A 21,279-nucleotide genomic window follows, 5' to 3' on the forward strand; every position below is an offset into this window, starting at 1 on the left:
GAGTGTCTTTGTGCATTTCTTGCAAAGCTCTACAGTTCACTTTCCTGAGAGTGGGAACAAAAATGTTTTTGCACAGAGTTACATTGTTTAGAGGGAAGAAATATGGTATTGAGATATGCTTGCAGTGATAAGAAAGCTTAACAGACAACATTTTAAAATACAGACAACCAGACTCCTTAGTGCAATTAGGTGAAAATCACGGTGTCAAGTCAAGTCAGATAAGTGAAGAAACATTACCACCTCAAAGAGTAAAAAAGTCAAAAGAAATCTGAAAAAAAACAGGCTGGCAACTGAAAGCCATGTATTATCTGTGAAGCATCGGATAGGTTGTGAACCTGGATTACCCCGTCAATGGGGAAACAGGGGAGGGTCCCGGTCATCGAGAAATAAAGTATATATACAGGACTATGTGACTAATAGATGCTCTCCTGCTTGTGGGACGCCCACCATTGCGATCGCGAATAAAATTGCTACTTCACTGAGATCCTCGCCTGAGCCTATGTTATTGGCTACAGAGTGTTTCTCACATGAGCACTGGTAAAAGGAATCATTCATTTCCTCTTCTAGATGTCATCTGCTGTTCCCCAGCACTACAGGATGTGGTTCATTTGTAACATGAGTCAGGTGAGGGAACTTGGATTGTTTCTTCTGGGATTGTATGTAGCATCAAAGTAGAAGACATCTCTTACTTGAACCAGGTTAACTCCACTGATATGCTGGATCTATCTGTGGGTAGGGATCAGGCCTATAGAACAAACTATTTACATTTTTCTCATTAGATTTCACTGAAGAACTGAATGTGAAACAGAGCCTAGAGAGTGCTAAATAACGTGGTTGCTCTTAAAGCAAGAAAATTTATGTTTCTTTGATTGCCCATGTCAATCTTGCTTTTTACTTTCAGAAAGTTTGATTGCTTTTGGATTCCAAATGCCTGGTCATAATTTTTTGAAACAATATGTGAAATAAGGAAAAACGTTATAGTAAGACTATACTTCTGCTACTTCTCAGAAGTAATATAAACACTAGAGATCCACTAAAAGCAACCCAGATCTGGGCCTGGCTGTGGTACTGTAGTGGGTTTATGTGGCAAGGTTTTGGTAGGAGGAGGGCATAGGGGTGGCTTCTGTGAGAAGAATCTAGAAGCTGCCCCATGTTAGGTAAGGGCCCCGCTGCTGACCAGAGCTGAGCCAATAAGCGATGTTGTTTGCTGTGGCGTAGTGTTCTTCATGTCCCTGTTCGGGTGCCATTTGTGGTGTAATGACCACACAGACACCAGGGTTCTTTTAGGGATCAGTAACTGCTACTACTTTATTGATGACATAACTTCAACTCCCTTATTGAGGGCAGGCTCCCTTCTTATACCATTCGCTCTACAGCAGTACTTTTCCACTAACTATTCATTGGTCAACAACTTTGCCCGGCAACAGCAAACACCCAGCAACTTCTATGTCTTAACGACTGGAGAACAAACAGTCTGCGTGACAGCAAAGCATCTTTTGAATCACCCTTCTTTTTTCCTTCTAAACACTTTACATTCCTCCTGGCCTCATTGCTAAGAGTCCGATGTTCACACTCCCACAGTTTGTGCCCCTGTGAGAGCATATTTAAGAAAGAGGGAAAAAACAAAACAAAACAAAACAAACAAAAAAAACCACGCTGCTACACAGCAGCTGGGAGAGAGAGAGGAGTGAGAACTAGCCTTGCGGGAGCCAAGGTCAGTGAAAAAAGAGGGGGAGAGGTGCTCCAGGCACCGGAGCAGAAGTCCCCTGCAGCCTGTGGTGAGGACCATGGTGAAGCAGGCTGTCCTCCTGCAGCCCTTGGAGTACCACAGTGGAGCAGGGTTCCATGCTGCAGCCCATGGAGGAGATCACAGTGAAGCAGGTGGACCTGCACTGACAGAGGCTGCTGACTCGCGGAAAGCTGACTCCACAATCAGTAAGATTGTAAAGTAGGTATGTTTATTCAGCGCTGGGCGGCACAGGGGGTAGTCGCGCCAAAGTCGTGCGCGCCCTAACACGGCAACTTGCTTTGGTTATATACAGTAAAGAGTTACATATGCATGAAGTTTCCCAGTAGGCCTATACATATGCATGACCTGTCCCTGCTTAGTATTAAAATTAGTTCCAAGAAGTCATTTCCATAAACTCCTCCCGTCTGCGCTTGCGCAGTGCCTTCCGGTGGTGGGTGCTGAGGGTTGTGAGGATGAAGTAAGATGTCTTCATCAGGGTTGAACTTTTCACCTCATCTCCTTGCGCATGCTCTCTGAGGCCTTGGTCACAATCTGGGCCATAAGGTTGGTTTGGTCCGGTTCTCGGGGTCCAAGGGGCTCCTGTTATCTCGAGGCCTTGCATTTTTGACATTCTTTATCTTGTCCTTTTGTGAACAGTCCTCCTTATCTCTGAGCCCTTGGTCAAAGTCCGAACCATAAGGTTGGTTTGATCTGGTTCTTGGGGTCCTAGGGGCTCCTGTTATCTGGAGGCCTAAGCACAGCACAGGCAAAGTACATCGCAAATGTAGCACATATTAAGCAATGAGTGTTGCCTACATATTCATTCTTAATCAATCACTCTCTAATTTCTAATCCCATGGTTCACTGCGGCCTGTGGAGGACCCCTGTCAGAGCAGATTCCGGGCCAGACCTGTAGCCTGTGGAGAGGAGACCACGCAGGAGCAGGTGACCTGGCAAGAGATGCTGCCTGTGGGTGACCCAGGTTAGAGCAGTTTGTTCCTGATGGATGGACCCCATGATACAGACCCATATCTGGAGCAGTTCTTGAAGAGCTGCTGACTGTGGGAAGCCCACGCAGGATCAGTTCAGCAAGGATTGCATCCTGTGGGAGGGACCCCACGGCACAGGGGATGAGGGTGACCGAGAAGGAGTGGCAGAGACAAAGTGCTATAGACCGACCACAACCCCCATTTCCCCGTTCCCCCGCGCCACTTGGGGGGAGGAGGTGGAAGTAGGTGGATGGGGAAAAGGCGTTTTTGGTTTCTTTCCTGTTTCTCACTTCTCTAGCTTGTTAGTAATAGTTTATAAATCTTACTATCTCCCTATGCTAAGTCTGTTTTGCTCATCACAATAATTGCTGAGTGATCTCCCTGTCCTTATCTCAACCCTTGAGTCCTTTGCATTGTATTTTTCTCGCCCTTTCCCTTTGAGGCGGGGAAGTGAGAGAGCAGTTGTGGTGGAGCTCAGCTGCCCACCCAAGTAAAACCACCACAGGTATGCAGGTAGGTCAATTTCAATGCTGAGTAAATTGTTTTAGTATTACCAAAGTCCTGGGGAGAACATTTCTGTCATTCTCTGCAAAGTTCATGCTAGCTGGAGTTTCTTAGTAAGCTCTCTCTTATTTTTCAGCCTAAGATTAAGGTGCTGAAATAAAAATTCCCTTTACAGTACAATACACTGGTGACCACTAAGAATTACTGAATCCAGTATGAATTTCTTAAAGTAACACCCTAAATTTCCTGGGAATATTTCTAATTTTAGTACGTATTATCTAAGTGCTTATTAACTGGAATATTTTCCATTTTCCACTGACATATTTTCACTGCAAAATAACTACCCAAATACAATGTTATTGAATTCCTATCACAACCGTTGTCTTTATCTTACTGCCAATAAGAAATTTAATTGGCCTTGTACAGCCTTCCACTAACCCATGATAAAAAGTTATTTAAATGGGATGGATATCATCTCCACATAATTGTGAAAGTCTGTCTTGGTAGGCAGAGCTGAGTATGCAATTTCTTTTCAGTAGCCTTTAGAGGTAATAGAGACACCTTATAATTAATTGCAACTGTCTTGATAAATCTGATCTTTCTAACCAAGCTAAGACTTTTTGTAAAAGACTTCACTAAACTGCCACTGAGGAAAACTGTGGAAAGAAAGCATAATTTTATTGTTAATTGTCTGCTTAGTTGGTTAAAAAGTTTGTGATTTCATGTACTGCTCCTGAAGTAAGAAATGGATGCTAAAGGGATTTCTATAGGTACTGTAAACTAATCAGGACTGAGAAAGGAGGGCTCTGGAAGATAAGGGATTTCTATAGGTATTGTGAACTAATCAGGACAGGGTGGAGACAATGGAAATGATTTTCCGGAACTCATTGCAATAAAGACCACCCTTTCAGGGAGAGGTTATGAATATGTATAGGCAATCCCTTACCTGTGTAACCCCTTCTGTATAAATACAAGATGAACTACTGTGGTGGGTGTGCATGATTGTGGTGGGACTACCCGCCGTGCTGCCCAGCGCTGAATAAACATACCTACTTTACAGCCTTACAGGTTGTGGAGTCTGTTTTCCGCAAGTCATTCCTACTATTTTAACGAGGAAGACAATAACAACATCAGGAGTGTGTATATGATAGCTGGTTCCAGGAAGCTTGGGAGGATAATTCAAATGGGAAAATGCCCAGCCAAACACTGTCGCATCCCCACTCTGTTTCGTAATCTGTCATACATCAAATTCATCTGCAGTAACTGACGATATGTTAATTTTTCTACTGCAAATATGTCTGGCAGCTGTGTAAGTAATTAAGGCAAAAGCTGTATGATTTTTTTGCTATGTTGGAGGAGCAGATTAGATAATGATCCCAAAGCATGCAATCCTTGCATTTTGACAGCCGCATAGCAGTGTGCCTTGCCATCCTCATTAAATACATACAGCAAATCGTGTGGTGACACTGCCAGCATTTAAAGTGCCTGCAGAAGCAGCATGAGGGGGAAAGAAATTCGGTATGTACCTTTCTGTACCCTTTACAGCACATCTATTTTTAACACCTCTCAGAGGACTTTGCCCCTATTCTCTTTAGAGCATGAGCCTGTCAGCATTGCTCGTCACTTCTATTTTCCCCTGACTGGAATAACTTGTAAAGGGAATTCAAGAAGTAAGCAGACAGCAGACATGACGTGCACCATCAGGGGCTGATAGCAAGCAGCTTTAAGCCATTCTCCAAAGTGCAATCAGTTTTATTTCATCCTCCACCTGCTTGCCCTGTTTTCTCAAGGCTCCATGATTCCGCTCAGAATCGTTTTAGGGGAATTGGCCAAAGCAAGGCAAGCTGGAGGAAAAGGGGTAAGAAGAGGCTGCAGCACACCGAGAGCACTGGGCTCGGGCCTAGCGGGGGATGAGCCGACGGTCTGGTCCACAAAGGATGTTGCTGGCCCAGTGCCCTCTCTGTGGCAGGAGCACACAGGTATGAATTGTGGATGTGGTTCACTGCTTTGCTATGCCAGTTTGGGGCTGGAGCAGATGGCGTTGAAACCCCATGGTTGGGCAGGCATGAAGTCCAAGTAAGCTGCCAGGGTTCAGGCTTGAGTTATGCAGTGTGAGCAGAAGTTTGTTCCGGCTGAGGTACCAAACAGCGGTCACTGGTTAAGTTGGCGAGAGGATGTAGATTCTTCCAGCCACCAGAAATCAAAGAGTGATGTTAAACTGTTTGGATCAAATGTCTCTAATTGGATGAAGAGAAATGAGCAAACAGCAGCCAAGTAGGAAGCTCTGGGTGCATTTTCATCATGTGCCAGGGTTGTCTGAGCTACGTTTAACAATTAACACTTCTGTGGCTTAGCAGCTCGCCGGTCCTCCCGCTCCCACAGACATGTCTCAGCATGTCCCTCACGTGTCTCTTCCCTGGGCCCAGCCAGCCTTTTCTTTTTCCCTTTTCTTCTCTCAGCTGGGTCCTAATAAGACCTGCTGTGCTCGTATGCATCCTGGGGTGGTGGCAGCAGTGGTGATGGTGGTGGTTATCATCTCAGTGCAGACAGTGCCCAGGTGCTCTATTTAAGCACTGGCAGGACTACATAAGTATAAACAGAAGCTTTAACATGGCCAGTGCTGGTATAGAAATCAGACTTAGGTCCTGATTGTCAGGGATATTTGGCAGCCACTATGGTCCTCTTTTCTCCTACCCCTTTCATGGCAAAGCCATGTCCTTTCCTTGTCAATTGAACAACTGCCCTATTTTGTGGGGACGTCAGGAAGCAGAGCCTGCTCCTCTTGCTTCCTTGCCCACCTGTCTCATCTGAGTACGCAGAGATGGATGACTTCATATCAAATGTGTTAAAGGGAACAGGAAGCTAAATGTCTTCCTATAAAGCCTAGGCACTTTGCTGGGAGATGTCACTGCTTTCTTCAGATAAAGTAGTGAGGAAGAATGCAGGGGTTTGTAATGATTTTCAAGGAAACTCTCAAATACCAATCATTAACTCAACCTAGGCGGTCTTGGTAGGGGTACAATTTATACAGCTGTGAGGTAAAACCAGGAGGGAGTGGTAGCTGCTCTTCAGGTTTAATTAATTCTTTTTAATGCAACAACAGAAACTTAATTTACAAGTTACCAGCATTATGAGACCTGCTCTCCTACTGCCCAATTGTTCTACTCATGGATTGTTTCCTGAGTGTTTCTCTCCTTTCCTTGGCCACGTGGTTTTGGACTTCTCTATTTTTTTCCTGCCTCACAACTCCTGGACACCTTTTCAAATTGTGATTAGCTTTAAACACTTGCTCAGTCATCCTTGATGCTGAGCTTGGCTTCTTTCTTCTATCTTAGCAATCTCTTCTCCTTTGAAACCTTTAAACACTGACAAGTATCTGTTCTTCTTCCTTTTCTCTGAGCTCCTCAGCAAACATTTCACATTGTCATCAAACAATGGTGCTTACAAGCTGTGATTTTTTTTTTTAACGTTTACTTTTGGTAATCACCCCCCTACCCACCCCACCCCCCCAACTGCAAGCTGACAGCTTGTGGTGGGGAAAAAAAAAAAACAAAACATTAATTTTATAGGCCCTGAATAACAGGCTTTGTTGAGGTTGCACCAGCAAAAGTAAAGCAATTTGCAGTGCAGAAATGAATCTGAGCTGTTGATGTGGGAATCTTCTCCTGTGGATCTGCTCTCCCTGATCTGCTGTTTGTGCAAACACAGTGGATTCCTGCTCCAGGAGCACAAACCTCAGCAGCCTGATGCGGAGGAAATCTGTAATGCTGCTGGGCTGGCTGGGGAGAAGCAGCAGTCCAACCTGGCCCCTTGGAGAGCTCAGCTCCAAAGGAAATCATCTGGTTATCTTGCTGTGGATAGAGGAAGGCTGTAACTGGAACCTTCATCAATTGCAAACAGTGAGGTAAAAACTTGTCAATGAGTCATGCTAAAAATCAGTATTTCTTCTGTAGGCTAGAGGAAATGATACAGGGAAGGTGGGTGTCCAGCATATCTTTATCTGAGCTTGTTCTATACTGGCCTGTTCCCCTGTGTCCTGGGGAAATGCACTTGTGCCTGATCCAGCAAAGCAGTTAGGCAAACTTCAGTGTTTCAGTTCAGGCTTACCTGTGTTGGCACTGTATGTTAAAGGACATCTCTTAGACGCAAAGCAAAGTTAGAAAACCAGGGACAGAGTGATCATCTCCTTCTGGAACAAGAGCACAGGAAATGTGGTGAGTCAAATTAATGCTATATTAAGGAAAAACGGAGAACATTGAGATTTCAGAACACCAGGTGGAGATTCACTGTTGTGGTAAGCTGATTGAAGTGCAAGTTGCTGGCTAAAAATGAACGTTTTGAGAGTTATATGGGAAGACAGTTTTTGGCCAGACAAGTTCCTTGGGCTAGCTCACTATGTGGCTGCCCAAGAAGAGAGAAACATGACTGAGGAGGAACTTAGTGACAACACCATTTGAATGCAACCCTCACCCAGGCTGACATCTCATTAGCAAGGAACTCCAAGCCTCAGAGATATGGCGATGTTTTTGCAATATGGTGTGTTCATGACAATTGTCCACCATCTTTTTTCATCCCTGGGTTCCATTTTGCTTAGCAGAGAGGAAACTTCAACCAACAACTGTGCTTATCACTTGAATGAAGATCAGGATGACAAATTAATCATGGATTCATGATTAACTCTTGTGCTATTGTGTAACTCATCAAGCTCAAATCCCTACAGAGCTGAGGTATTTTAAGAAGAATTATCATAAATATGGCCAGAGCATTGAAGATGTCTATTGTTTTTCTCACTTGCTCATGAACTACCGTGGCACATGATTCACTAGTACTGCAAAGAATGAGCTCTGGGGACATCATGCTTGCTTTGCTGTCCTACAAATACAAAGGTCAAATTTTAATATGAAAGGTCTTGAAATTTCCTATTGGAAAGATTCTGTTTCAGACCAGTAGAGGGAGAAAGCAGGCCAAAGACGTAAATAACTGGTTTTCATGAAGATTTATTGTGGAAAAAAATCCAATTTATCCTCATAGTTAGAGTGCAAGAACAGTTGCTCAGTTTACTGCTGGATTCTTTGCTGATGCCCTTTATTATTTCATTTATTAAAAAAGTTAATGAATAGTAGGTGTATATTTTCCTATCCTGACAGAGTAAAAAGGATAATTTAATTTGAGTAGCAGACTTTTAGTAGTTGGTAGATGAAAAGTACACTTGAATATTCAGATAGGTAAAAATAAAGTATTTGTACATATGAAATACTTGCTGCAACTCAACCAAATTAATTTTCTGAATGGGTGTGTAAGATATAATGTCACAGGAAAACATTTAAAAATCTTCAGAGTAATAAAACAACAATAAGCAAAATACTAAATGTAGTCACAAAAATTTGGAAAGCAATTGGCTCATATTTCCCAAGGAAGTTATTTTTGCTATGAAATCACTGGTCTTATCTATTATGGGTCTGGTACAGTATAGGCAGAGGGATCTCACCAAAAATGACATGTGACTCCTGTGAAATGAGAGTTCACTGTTCACTTGTACTGCCAGCTCTTGAAAACGTCTTTAGGATATTTTTTCTCCAAACATCTTCACAATTTTGTCTTTCCTGTGTTCATCTTCTCCTAGATAAGCCAATTTCAACAAGTATCTGAACCATTGTGCTGTTGATTTGTCCTTGTATTGGTAAAGACAACCATTCACTTAACTTTTACTTTAAATAATAAATCTAAGTAATCCTATATATGAATAGTAGTCCTGCAAAGTAACAACAATCACAGCCACACAAAAGGAAGTCAGAAATGCATGAGTTTATTTTCTTACTTTGCTGTCTTCTTTTCCATCACTTATTATATAATCGTAGAATCATTCAGGGTGGAAAAGACCTCTAAGATCATCTAGTCCAATCTTTAACCTAGTACTAAAGTCCACCACTAAAAGTACCATTATAAAGTACCGTCTCATAACATGTCCCTTTTTCCCTTTCCTGTGTCCCAGATATGTCCTAGGTTTGACATATCAGCTTCCATGAGTGTGTGTAGCTGCTTCTTTATAATTTTCTCTATAAGTAGGAAAGGATATTCAGGTACTACAGCTGACCAGAAAAGCTGATACAAATGTCCTGCTCCTGAATTAGACTTTCTCAACAGGGTGAAGGAATTTTATTTTCATTATTCATACAGATGGTAAAATCCTATGCTTTTCTGTCTTGCTCTTTATCAAGAATTCATCCTTATCCTCACCACCTCTCATTCAGAGAACCTCACTTCAAAGATAAAGCTGCGCCTGGGGGCGCAGCCTGGGGGCGCAGCTTTAAGTAAAGAACCTCAAGCTTTAAGTAAAGAACCTCAATAATACCATCAAGGATAGAGCACTTTTCATTTCTTGGTACTTGATCTGGAATTTTTTTGTTTGTTTATTTATGAATCCAGTAGGGGTAAGATTAAGTTGCAAGAAAGGGCAATATTGCTGTGAATGAAATGAATGAATATCAGATATAAAAGCTAATGTCTTAGAGCAACATTGAACTAACAACTTATTTGCTGTGCTGTTTATTTGTTTGTTAGTGTGTGAAAGAATTATAGCTGGCAGTAAAGCTATTTACATCAAGTACATCAACTGGGATTTGGTATTAAAACTGTAACTGAACCTGTTCCTGTTAATGTTGTTTAATATAGACCAATGAATGGTTTAAAAGTAATGAAGTCACATAGTACTTAGGATCTACACTGGGTGACCACTAACAGTTGCTGTGGAAACCTTATCGTCTCTTCTTTTCTACCTTAGCAGTAGATAATCATAGAGTTGTGGTTTTTTTTTTTCAGTGATTACATTCCATAACAATTTCAAAGAAGAAAAATTAATGACCTTCACCTAAGACAGCATAATTAAAGGAGAAAAAATTCCTCACTTATCTGCACTTGGGAACGGGAGAGTGGGGCTGCGTTTCAAATTGCATGTCAGGATGACTCCAGCTTCAGTATTCAGACACAAGTACATAAAAGTACAGAGCCAGGAGCACTGAAATCCAAAGGGCTGAAATTTCCAGTATGAGCTGTGGTCCATCTGCTGTTCCAGAAATGAAGCCATAAAGCAATTGAGCTGTAACAGCTTAATTGCTCATGCCCATGGAGGCCTGATCTGGATGGTTTTGCATTCAGGGAGGATCCAGACAACCACGGTTTTTCACATATTGGGTGGTAGCAATGTGCAGCACATCATTGGTACTGATGCATGGAAAACACCCACCCAGGAAGGCCATTTGCAACAGGCTGGCATTTATGGCCATGCTACTGCCCATGTGTGTTTAAAGTAATCAGCACTCTTGTTTTTTGTTTGTTTGTTTGTTTTGGGGTGGATTTTGTTTTTGTTTTTATTTTCTACACTGTCAGGGTCCATGCTCTTTCTCCTAGGACAACCAGCTGTCAGTCCTGCTGTGTCCTGCTATGAGGAGTCACAGGCATCTTTCTGGTCCTCGAGTTGTCTCCTCAGCCAACAGCAAAGACATCTGAATAATCCTTCATAAGGATGACCACAAGAAATCAGTTGAGGGCCTCCAAAGTAGATGTCAGGAAAGAAAGGATGATTTTATCAGAAAGACCATTGGATTAAGACTTGGTTGCAGAGCCTTCTAGTCCTGACAGTACCGCATGTGAAAAATGAGACAAACATTCTCCATTCTAGACCCTATTTCAGTACAAATCATGTATAATTTTTATTGACTTTATTAATATTGCACAGATATCTTATTTGTACTCATTACTCAGCTTTCTTCATTACCCCATGGCCTACAGTAGAGATGCCACTGAGGAGAATGGTAATTGGCACCCATAAGAAATTAAACTATTTGAGCTTTACACTTAGAGACCAGTCTCTCCCCTTAAATTCCTAATTAATTAATAGATGTGGGTATTTCAGATTTTAAAATCTCAGTGACTGTATTTGTATATATTCACCAGGAACTTGAACAAGGAAATGAAGATCAGTATATAAATATTTGTCTAGAATGACACACCCTGTTAGTTTTAGAGCTGATCAGGGAAAGAGGGCATGTTTGATTTGTTCCTGGGTGTATGGAAGTGCTGGTATACTCCAGTTTCCAAACTGGAAAGGTGGTTCTTATATGAATTATAAAAAATGAGAAACTCCTGAAATCTGTTTTGCAGTAAGATACTGTCAATTTTGGCAAAGTTAAAGGAGGAACAAGCCTTGCAGAGATATTTGTAGTCTTGCACAAGGATGTATTTGTGCTACGTCCGTAGCCCTCAATGAGGACTTAGCTAAAGTGAAAAAAACTGGCATGGTCTTGTCAGGCACAATAACTTTAAAACAAGATGGGAAAGTATAACAGCTAATGTGGGGTCCCAATGCAGGCAGAAAAACAGAAGAACCTCCTGTGGATCTGGGACAATCCCTGGAGGATCTGATTTGCATAAAACCACACAGTCATTTCAGCAGCTTGCAACAAATATAATCTTGCTCCAGTATGTCCCATGCTCTTTTGGGGTTAAGTTAAGTAAGAAGTATTTTTTTTGTGTGTGTGAAAAAACACCAAGGAACAAACTGATTATACATAATCCAGGGAGGGGTATTAGAGCATTCATGGGGTAAGCTCTTTGAAACAAAAACGATGTGTTTTCTAGGGTTTTGTAAAGAGCACAGCTCAAAGCATACTGAGAGCATAATCAGGGCATATGAGCAGTTGTGCAAGAATATGTCAAACAGTAATGTCATTTCATGCACCAGCATGTGACACATTTACTTTCATAATACTTTGACTCAATTCTTTTCTGCAAAGGGGTTATGGTATGCAACCATCTTTTAATTGACATAACTATTGCTGCTATGTGTTTGTCTCTAAACTTTGGGTTTGGTTACAAAGAAGCTAACTAAATGCAAAAGTCATCACAGAAATCATTTTTTCTTGATTATTTTTGTTTTAATAACTCTCTCTGGTAGATGCGCTGTGAAGACAAGTTTCTCTGTATCTGTTGTTAATAGAGCTGGGTAAATCTTACCTGTCAGTGCATCTAATTAATATAGTCTGTGTTCCTGGCTCAGCAATGTTCATAAACTACACTGTGTTGTTCAAAAAAGCTTGCCCCACTGTCACCAGGCATTTTTACTGTTTACCAAATCCATTTTTTCAACAACCATGTGGTAATAATTCAGAAAAGATGAATATCACAGAAGACTTAGATATAAGATATGTACATAAAAGTTTTATAATTGTATAAATACTTGTGTGCATGAAAATTTACCTAATTTCATACAGTGGCCTAATGGGAAAGAAAAAAAATGAGCAAGCTCACCTTTTCCCTGCATCTGAGAAGTGGTTAAATTCTATATAGCCCAAATAAAAGGTTAGAAAACTCTGCTCAACTGGTTTTATTGACTGTATTCCTGCACAGAATTTACTGTCAGGATTAGGCTTTATTTCACACAAGAATTTCTGAAAATTACTCAGAATGTACTAAAATCTAATAAGTTAATATATTTTAATTTTCACTAATCTTGCTTAAGGGAATTCACTGTTTTTGTACTGTCTAGTATTTTAAGGCTGTTGATATGGATTTGGTACATTACTGCTGTGATTTTGCTTGTTAAATATAAGCAGGGGTTTATACAGTGTATAATCTTTGCATCTGAAGATAGATTGTATAGAGTTATTATATGGGGGGAAAAAAAAACCTCTAACACCACCACCTACATTTAGCAGCTTTAGCCAAAGGCAGTTGGTTTGATGACAGCTTCTAGAATTTCAAATAATTTCAAATAATGAAAAAGCTCCACTTATTTGAATATGAAGAACATTTAGTAGGTCTTTCTATGAAAAATAACCTACTTGACTGTAGTCTGGCTTTGGGCATCAAAGGTGGAAAAAATCTACATTTAAATCAAATGAGCAGTTTGACACTGCTAGAGAATTGAACCAGTAGTCTTGGCAGTCAGGCAAAGAGTTTTTAGATGTTTTTGTTTTGACCCAAAATGTTACAGCCACCTGTTGATTCCGCTACAAAGAAACAAAAAAAAAGGTTGAAAGAAAATACCTATAAGCACAGGAGGAACAAGAACTGAGCTAATACTGGCTCCCATTTAGTTAGTGTTTGAATCTGTGAAGTCAAAGCTGACTTAAGATAAATACAAATATTTTACAAATATTTTCCTGGCTAGCTGAAGACTTTTTTTTTTTTCCTTATTCTTCTCCTGGCCACCATGCAGCTTTCTCTCTCTCTCTCTCTCTTTTAATTTGTAAACAAAACAGCACTGAATTGTACAAAAGATTCTACCACACCCTCAGCGCCACTTTGCACAGGATATAAATTAAGCTCCAAAGAAAAACTTCAGTGGCTCTCTTCCCTGGTGCTGCTGCTTGTCCTTGCATTGATGAACAAGAGGGAGTTACTGCAGGAAAGGTGGGACTAACTGGAGATAAGGATGAGTATAACAAACCACTGTGGATGAAGAACACTTGCCTTGTGTATTTCAGCTACTGTCACAAAATGAAGTACATTCTTCAGGTCAATTAGAGAACCCAGAACAACTTTCTAAGAAATTTCTTTTTAAGTTGTAGAAATGTAAGAGCTGAAACTTGTCTTCTCCTATATACTGGCAGACATAAGGGAAGAGCATTAACTGAGTCTTCATTTCACTGCATGCAACATGTTCCCTCAAGACACCTTCAAGATTTCATTTATACACCCTATATGAGTGAGGAAATCTACTGTAACAAAGGTACCATCAGCATTCTGTTCTCTTCCAAAACCTTTCTTCCCATTCTGATTCTTCTTCCCTATAATCATGGGTAGCTCTTCCCACCATTTTTGTTGCTCTGCCATCTCTCTTACTAACTCCTATTCCTGTTTTTAACTCTTAGCTGACCACAGAGAAAAAACAAAATGACACCCTCACAACCACTCACCTCTTTACACCACTGCTGATCACAACAATTCATTTTGTTCTGTCAGTTACAGCTTGTCTCTTTCTGTTCTTATCCCAGTTTTGAGACTCTGGCATACTTGTTTCCTTTCAAAGTGTTAGCTTGCCTAAGTTCTGCTGCTGGTTCAATAGGAAAACTTCTTCAAGCTTTCTTCTTTACTAAAATATGTATATAATCTTAATTCTGTCTTCTCTCATTTTTCCTTTTTCTCTGTTCACACTCGCATTGTGAGGCTCATAGGGCAGGTAACATGACTGGGCATCTCTGAAGAAAAGTCATGGCAAAGTGCCCTATGAAAGTGTATGCTGTATGTATTATAGATTTTTAAAAATTTGTCCGTTATTCTAAGCTCTTTCACTTTTTTCCTATTTGCTAATGGCTATGAATTACTTAACTGGTTTAATTGAGTTATCCTAGTACATCGTGTTGCATACTTTATAAAATCATTTGTATTTATGCAGTTCTTTGATACCGTAAAGTAAAAGGTTACAATGGCATCCAAGTTATTACTATCAAATTATTGTTCACTATGTTTTATGGAAATACTTTGAGGTCTTAACAGATCTGTTGAAAGCAAGAGAGGCTTAATTACGTATTATTTTCTTTATATTCTGCCCTGAGATAGCAATGGGCTGACATAAATTCATAATTGGTCCCTGTGGCTGACACAGTGACTTGTCCCTGTCTAACAGTACTGTCCCAGTTTGCATACCCAGTTTCCTTACTCTGTTTGCCTAAGAAAGTCTACCTTTGTCACAAAGGCTGGGGATACTCAGAAAGCAAAATTTGCAAGTTTGGGACCCTTTTTCTTATTAGAGATATGAACAATGCCAGGAAGGCCAAAAACCTGGCCCCTGTCTCATTGGAATGAATGCAAATCAGAAAGTTCCTCTGAGGTCAGTGGTCACCTGCAGGGCCACAGGACAGGGCCAGATGCCACCACAGTTCCCTTCCAGTCCCTGAGTTTTTTCAGACAGGGGACACACAGGAAGGAGACTTTGCTCTGCTCCCAGTTCTTCTCCTCATGTGGGATGGGGCAAGCTCCTCTTCCTGAATCCAGGAGCTGGAGTGCCTTTCCCCTCCAGTTTAGACACAGCCTTTTGATTTTCAGAACTCTTAGCATGCAATTATTTTTTTTAATTATTATTTTTTATTTTTTTTTTCAGAAAAGATACCTTTCTACATGCCTGAAGTATTCTGTGATTGTCAACAAAGTCCTTTATATAATGCAGTGTGAATGCATTTGCTAACACTATCTCTTTGCATCCCACTGTATATCCTCTGAGTGATAACAGTGCAAATTTTATTCCCTCCTAAACCTATTTATTTGCAGGTTTTGTGATAATCATATGTGATAATCGCTGTTCAACAAAAGATGGACAGCCTGTTGGTCATGCAGTGCAGCTTGGGGAAAGGCTCAGGAATAGTGTGTTGGTCACTGTGGCCCCATATCCATGTGTAGCTTATGCCAATACCAAATGTAGTTCAGAGCTTTCCAAGGAAAAACCAACAGTTTATTTCAATCTACATTTGGATTACTTTTTTTTTTTCCTTATAAAAAAGTCTGACAAGAAAAAATCACCACCAATAAAATACTTAATTTCTTGTCCTGCACCCCATTATTACTAGATACACTATTTTTTTACAAGATTTTTTCCATGCTACAGCTTATATAGGTAGCACTGTGTGGTTGTTGTACTACAGATGTATACTGGGGGGTTTGACCACTTCTTCAGTCCTCTCTATATGGAGGTTATTGTCACTCAAAAGACTGCATGACCTGCAACATAACTCTGTTGTGAAGATAAGGAGAACTGGGAATTTCAGAGATATAGGAAGCTACATAAACATACAGTGCATTCCCCTTTCCCTGATGACCACCTCATTGTTTCTGGTATCCCTTGTACCCCTCCATACCCTGCTCCTCTTTACAGAGTCCCCTCTCCTTATCTTCATGTTCCTTCAGTCAGTCATTCCGGGTGCAAAGGGGTCAGACACATTTTGCTCACAGGGCAAAATTCCCCTACTATCACTTGGACCTCATCTTTGGCTTCAGAGATTCTCTTCCTTAGAATTCTGTTTATACTGTGTCCGTATTTAGATACATATTCTAATTATTTAATGGCTGCATCTTATATGACTCTAGCAAAAGTCTGGTATATCTCACTTTCACTCATCAAACCCTTATAATTTTTTGTATAAAGGTGAAAAGGTGATTTTATTCAGCAGTTTTTTTTTTTTTTAACATGACTGACATCCATCAGAAAATACTTGCTACCAATGCAGAGAAGTTGATTTCTTTTGAAGTGAGACATCAAAACCAGTTTATGAAGACAAACAGGACATCCAACAGGTATGAGAAGCAGACAGAGAGAGGTCCAGCATACCATCCCTAAGACTATTACAGTATTCCTTCACTTGTGCTTTGCTTTTCTCTTCCCCTTCTCTTAGTTGCACTCTTGCAGTTGTTAATGACTGGTTAATTGTGTAAGTTAATAATTTCCCCATGGAGTAATGTATGGAGTGCATAGAAAAAACATACTGGTTACTATACTAGTAGGGAACATATGATCCTCTATTCTAACGCTTTGCCTCCAGTGCAGTAGAACATGAAATAGTACAGGGAAAGGTATAAACTTGCGTGTGTCTAATTGTACAATATTGAGACAAGGGTGAAACGTTATTCTTGAACTCAACATTAATATTAGCTTACTAGCATGAGTGTGAGGAGTAGTCACACAGTTTCACCTGTTTGATCTAATGGTTATATAGTCATGGGTGTTATATTTAATTGATGTTGATGGCTGTTTTTAAAACATAGCTATTTCAGTGATTCAGCTAGAAGTATAAGATTGGAGATGGATTTCTACCCAGATATTTTTTTTCAATTATTAAAAAATGCTTGGTGCATGTTATTGATTACTATTCTGAAAAAGGCAATGACTGACCTTTAGTTTTAGTCAGTTCCTGATTTGTTCCCATGTCATGTTGCTCCTGAAAAATGTTATTGTTGAAGACGATTGGTTCCTTTTCTAGCTTTTATTTAAAGAAGTAACATTTTTTTTGTTGTTGTTTTTCTGCTTGGGAAATACCCAAATATGTACTTATGTATATTTATGTTTGTGAAATACAAACCAGTATTTGATGCAGAACAATTCCTGAAGTATTTTTACAAGCACTTTTGAAAATGAATGTGGTGTCTGTCTCACAGAGTGGCACTCACTTTACTAACATAGAAGTGTAAGTTAACATAGAAATAAACATTTGATAAACCAGTTTATTTGTAATACCATGAAATTAATGTAAACAAAAATATTTTCCTAGAAAATACTTTCCTTGAAAACCTGCCAAGATTTACTGAATACGTCTTGACAAAGCGCTTCAACTGAGATCAAATAAAAATGTACCTTGCAGTGAACAGCTGCAGCTATTTTAAAATGAAGTTAAGCAAGCGTGAAGAACAGGGGTGAAAAATAACACCACAGTAAAAGTAATTAGCCCGATGCAGTGCAATCTACAGTGATACCAAATGTGTAAGAAGCACGGTCGCATTACAGCAGTGACGCACTGATCACTTGAATGGATGACGATGGTACTTCTTCATTAGGATTCTCCAGAGCACCGAATCCCTACGGCAGCGCCTCTGTCGGTTTGTACCTCTGGCCTCATTTTCAGAAGACACCTCCACGCACGGCCTGCGTGCGGTACTTACAGTAAGGCTCAAACAAGCACCGCCTGGCAGCATCTGCTTGCCTTCCCCTGCTTTATTTAGCGAAGGAGCTCTCTCGCTGTGGGCAAGCCGCCAAGATGACCCTCTGCGGTCATCTCGAACGCGTGTTTGTGGCAGGACGGGGCAAGGGTTGAGAGACCATACCACGGCACGGCCAGGATCGCTGCTGATCCCTGGGCACACGCTGGAGCTGGAGGGAAGGAACCTTGAGCAACCTAGAAGGAGCGGAGGCGGGCGCGGTGCTCTGATCCTCCAGCGATGCGGCTCACCGACCCCAGCGGTGCTGCGGGACTTGCATGGACCGTCCCTGCCCCTCACTCGCGGCCTCCATCCCCGTACCCGTCACACAGCCCATCCTTGCGACGCCCGCCCCCCACTTACCCCGGTCCTTCCGCCTCCACCCCGCCTCCCGCCCGGCCCCCGCCCGGCCATTGGCGGCGGCGGCGCCCGGGCAGGTGCCGGTGAGCGGCGGGGCCGCACCGCAGCAGCGGCTTCTCCCCGGAGTGGGGTGCCCTTGCCCGGCGGTTCCCCATACCCCCCCTCCGGGGGTCCGCAGCCCCGCTGACGTGGCTCTGTGCCCGTGTTGCCAGCCGCCTTCCATCTTGCTGCAGCCCCCAGGTGAGTACCGCGGGGCTGGACACCCCCCCGGGGTCCCTGCCGCCGCCCTCTCTTCCTGCGAGCACCGGCGCTCGGGGATGCGCGTACAGGGAAGGAGCCGGCTCGGTTTCATCGCCAGCCGGCTGTCCGCGGCGCTCTGCCGGCGGTACGGCTGCTGGAGCGCGGCGTTGTTGTTTTTGTTAACGGGGGATTTTACTCCTCGTTAACTTCTCCGAGAGCACCGAGGGTGTGGGTGAGGCGCGGCGGGGGCGCTGCCCCTGCCTCCCCTCCCTGCCGGAGCATCGCGGGGCTCCGCGCTGGTAATGTATGCCTCGGGGTGAAGAGCATGCGTTTTCCTAGTATCAAGGTCAGTTTATCGTAACTCCCGAGGAAAATACCGTATGGCTTAAGCTGACTTTTCGTGGGGAATCTAATCAAGTCGGGCTACGTGGTATGCTGTGGTTTGTGTTGGGTTTCAGTTTAATGTAACCACGTTCGATCATAAAATGCCTTGGAACGCGCGTGCATCCCTCCTGAAGCATGTTCCCGAGAATGTTAGCCGTGTCTGGCAATATATATGTTGACAGATGGTGGGTTTTAGCCTTATATGTACTGTTTTACTCTTTCCTGCGTTTTTGAAGATGTGGGTAGCTGTCATGCTCTGGAGCCTGGAGTTCTTTAGAATAGGCACAGCAAGGATTTGGGCAATAAAGGCTTTTACTCATTCCTCTGATAACCCTTTTCTGGAAGGCTAGAGAGAGAGAGGAGGGAAAGATTGTTTGGTTCTTGTATTATCAGACGTTTCTCTGACTTTGAGGGAGCGGTCATCAGGCTAGACAGTTTTTTTTCACTCACTTATTAATGGTGGTAGCGGTTCACTGTGAGCTGCATTGAAACCACTGACTCTGTCCCTGCGGCTAACTGTAAAACCATAGTGCTTGCTGGTCACTTCTAGCTCTTCATGTAGCTCTGTTACTGCATCATCTGCTTGAGAAGGTTATCTTCTACTAGGTCTTTCAGCCTCCTGCTATACCCATCATTACTCAGGTACCGGATTGGACACTCAGGCTTAAGGCATCAGTACACATGTGCTGATACAAAAATGTATGCAGCAATTCCGTAGCCTTCCTGTGGAATTTGTTAGATAGCTTGGCACAACACATATAGCAGACACAAACAGTAGAGTATCATTTTCAACAGCTGCAATACATGAATTGCCTGTGAGAACTCTCAGAAGTCGATTCTACCCCAGTTGCCCCCATGCTTCACGAAGAGCTCTGCCCCCTGTTATAGGACTTGCATCTTGAATCTGCTTCTGATTCAAGTGACACAATACCGTCCTTTCAGACAGGTTAATGCTTTTTAACAGACTGCCTAACTAGTGCTGTCTAGGGGTGATACAAGATCACACTCTAGAACAAGACAAAAGCAAAACTAAAACTTCTATTTATTTTCCTGAGTTCATTTCCTGCTTCCAACCTAACCTGATGAATATAGCTGAGTGTATTGACAGTTGATTGCTAAACCAGGCTTTTTGGTTATATAGGGTGTACGCGACTTTATGAGCATGGTAAGAATTCATCTTTCCCACTTCATAGTTGCAGTAAACAGAACACTTCAAGAACTTGTACTTAAACAAACAAAAAAGTCCTGAACAATGCTTGGCCGATGCTGAAGAAAGGCTGTATATACCAAAAGTACTATTGTTCATAAACAGCACAACTGTATGACAATGTGACTCCTTTGTGTTGCTGCCAACATTAACATGACCTATTGTTATCAGACTAGAAACTGCAGTTTGGCGGTGTAACCCGCCTTAACTTGCCCTCAGAGAGTTGGATAAGTAGAAAGAAACAAGTCAAGCAGAGACCATAGGGACAATTTTTCCTTCAGGAAAACCCATTGATTTGAGTGAACTAACTCAGCTTTCTGTGGAGTGCTGTATTTGCTTTTGTTTTGGGTCCAGGTAGCTTAATTACTAGATAAATATATGGAGATAATAAAGGTTTCCGGCTTACTAGTGAACCGCTGAGAGACAGAAAATAAACCACCCTCAGCCTCAAGTTTGTTATATTTAGAGATTTGGAACAGTGTACTTTCAGAAGAAGCTTATTGGACTTGAGGAGGATGGTAACTGCTGCATTTCAATGTGGAGGGAAGCACACTGCATTGCTGCTCAAATTGTCAAAGAAACTTGGCCTATATATAATATAAACAGGAAATTTTGTAGAAGGGCTAAAAAAGATTTGAAGCCATGGTCTCGTTTTATGCATGTCTTTGTGAGATTGGGCAAAGATGCATATCTCCAACCTTTATAGAGAGACCTCGATTTGACACCTTACATGTGACACCCACACTATTAGGATCTGTCATTCATGTGGAGTAAACTAGTGATTATGACCTGTTCACTACTTAACTTTCAGTAGAAATTTCTGTTACCATGTTTCTTTGTCTTTTAAGAATGCTGCAAAAAAATGCAGCGTAGTATTTTCCTGTAACTTTATTTTCAGTAAATAAACTTCTTCAAATTTCTGTGTCCTGAAAACAAATGAATAAACACTGTAGTGGAAAGCAGCAAGGAATCGCCTAACAGCATTAATGTAGTATAAGTAGAGTATAAGGACCACAACGGCTTGACTGGTCATAGCCTAACTTCAGCATTACTGCAAGCACAGTCTTTTAAATTCTTATAAATTCTACGAACACATTAATTTTCTGGGCCAATATGCATTCCATTTCAACAGCAGGGCAATTCCCTCTCCTTCTCCCCCTCCCCTCCCCCCCCTCCACCCCTCT

At 41.8% G+C, this 21,279-nt stretch overlaps 1 protein-coding gene across 13 annotated transcripts in view; it reads left to right on the top strand.

The window, feature by feature from the left end:
- Positions 1–1,068: 1,068 nt before the first annotated feature.
- Positions 1,069–21,279, top strand: part of MYRIP (myosin VIIA and Rab interacting protein) — a 254,003-nt gene continuing 233,792 nt past the window's right edge. For 2 of the 13 annotated variants that reach the window (XM_083826521.1, XM_083826512.1), the window contains exon 1: positions 15,559–18,504. The gene's annotated coding sequence lies outside the window, so the exon portion shown is untranslated. Of the gene's footprint in view, positions 2,675–2,735; positions 5,202–6,976; positions 7,127–13,832; positions 13,952–15,555; positions 18,505–18,524; positions 18,851–21,279 lie in introns of those variants that run through there. The other 11 variants (XM_083826515.1, XM_083826509.1, XM_083826516.1 and 8 more) reach the window with 11 other exon arrangements.

The sequence above is a fragment of the Anser anser genome, assembly GCF_964211835.1.
Source record: "Anser anser genome assembly, chromosome: 2".
Classification (NCBI taxonomy): Eukaryota; Metazoa; Chordata; class Aves; order Anseriformes; family Anatidae; genus Anser; species Anser anser.